The sequence below is a fragment of the Sinocyclocheilus rhinocerous genome, unplaced genomic scaffold, assembly GCF_001515625.1.
Source record: "Sinocyclocheilus rhinocerous isolate Xijiao unplaced genomic scaffold, SAMN03320098_v1.1 scaffold2051, whole genome shotgun sequence".
NCBI classification, from domain to species: domain Eukaryota; kingdom Metazoa; phylum Chordata; class Actinopteri; order Cypriniformes; family Cyprinidae; genus Sinocyclocheilus; species Sinocyclocheilus rhinocerous.
The window spans coordinates 824,895-826,714 of NW_015662256.1; the positions used below are offsets into that span (position 1 = coordinate 824,895).

The following is a 1,820-nucleotide window of genomic DNA, read 5'->3' on the forward strand; positions in this document are numbered from 1 at the left end:
GACTAAAGTCTCAAAACCAAAGATATATTCTTTATCAAAGTTAAGACTCTGCCACGCCCCCCTAAAAAGTATTTGAAAAATAATGTGTTTTTTGAACATTAAAGCGTCAACATATTCTGTTACACCAAATACACAAAATAATGATCTTTAAAAAAGCATCATATGACCCCTTTAAAGGTGTCCATAAGAACATTTTATTAATGTCATATCCTAGAGTCCACCTAGCAGTAATGCTGACTCACTGGGGAGGTGTTGCCTTCCCGAGTGTCTATGATGTACTTCCTCAGAGCAAAGCATTCTTGCTTCCCAAGTTTGCTTTTCCTGGTTGACCTTTGGCTCTGCTTCCATGATGGGGTTTATCACACCATTCCAGGAACCAAACAGTGAGGCCTCCACCTACATAGGCACGTATAAATCTGTTTAGTGCATGTTGTAAGCCAGACTGGGTGTTGCAACACAATAGGGGGGTTTCCTGCAATACGAAAAAGATTAATGGGAGTGGTACATGACTAAAATCACAGTTTGGGAACTTGGTGTGAAAACTGGAGTGAGATGATATCAACCTGCAGGGTCATAAATGGTGCACTTACAGTAGTACCAGACTTCAATAAACTTCAACGTTGTGCAGTTTCCTCCAGGGCACGTCAGATTTCCTTCCTTTGTTCAAGCTTTGATAAAAATATGTGGTGAAGGCAGCTTCCAGGGTCAAAATTATGACAACACAGGATGTGAGAAAACATCAATTTCATTGGCACATGTTATGCTCTTCTCACACTACAGCTGGTCTCCAAAGATCTTGGCAATTTCCAGGAGGGTGTGCTTCTTGACAGGAGTTTGAGGAACATACAAGCTAATTACAGTCTCTACAATTGTGACTGTCAGACCTTGAATTCATCAAAAACTTGGCAAAGGAACAATATATAGGTCAGCTGAATTAATTTTGAACAGACTGTTCATTGTAAGTGATTGAGAAATCATTCACTATCATTGCAATATAGAATCATACAACAGCTGCAACATTCATATGTGACCTAGTTCTCCTGGGTAGGAGTCAGCGTTTCCCACTCAGTTTACCACACAAACTGTCTGTGAACATCTTGTTGAAACTGTCTGTTGAAAGTCTTTGTCTGTTAACATCACCAACAAGGTTTTTCTTTTTTGGAATTTGGCATCATCTTAGTTTGATTTGACTCATTATGCATGCCCAAAAACCATAATTTCATACTAACCTACCGGAGAGGGAAAATATCTGCTCTGCTGCCCTGGTGGTCTTGTATGGCTCATTTCTGCCAAACAAGAAAAACAAGCATACTTTGGTAAATCAGGATTATGAGATAAAAAGTCACAATTATTACTTTTTTCAAAATTATGACATACTAACTCATAATTATGAAAGAAGTCCAAATTGACAAGTTGTAATAAGGGGCAATTATCTAAATTTTGATCTCTTAATTTTGATTTGTGTCATAATTTTGGCTTTTGCATTTCATGTTTGCACAATGTTGATTTTTTTTATTTCACAATTGTGTCTTGTATCTCATAACAATAGCTTAGTATCTCATAATTTTGACTTTTTATCTCATAATTATGTTTTTTTTTTTTATGTGGGGAAAATTAACTTCCTTTGGCCTTGCTTGAGGTATAGCTATTTCAGATCCATTGTAATCCTTAATCTTGTTGTTAACTCAAACAGAAAGCTAACTGCAACTTATAACACGTATAAGTATAACACATAAAGGCTACACATTGATTTTAGCTAGGCTACCAAGAGTGATATCTTCTGCAGGGATATGATGAGGTCTGTTTGATGACCACACCCT

The 1,820-nt window shown here is 37.0% G+C and overlaps 1 long non-coding RNA gene across 1 annotated transcript; it reads right to left on the minus strand.

Annotated features, from left to right (window-relative positions):
* Positions 1-274: 274 nt before the first annotated feature.
* Positions 275-1,508, minus strand: LOC107728003 (uncharacterized). The gene is made up of 4 exons (XR_001638420.1): positions 1,382-1,508; positions 1,230-1,286; positions 591-696; positions 275-472 (listed from the first exon to the last, which is right to left on the minus strand). It is a non-coding gene; the product is annotated as an uncharacterized LOC107728003 (long non-coding RNA).
* Between the last annotated feature and the right edge of the window lie 312 nt (positions 1,509-1,820).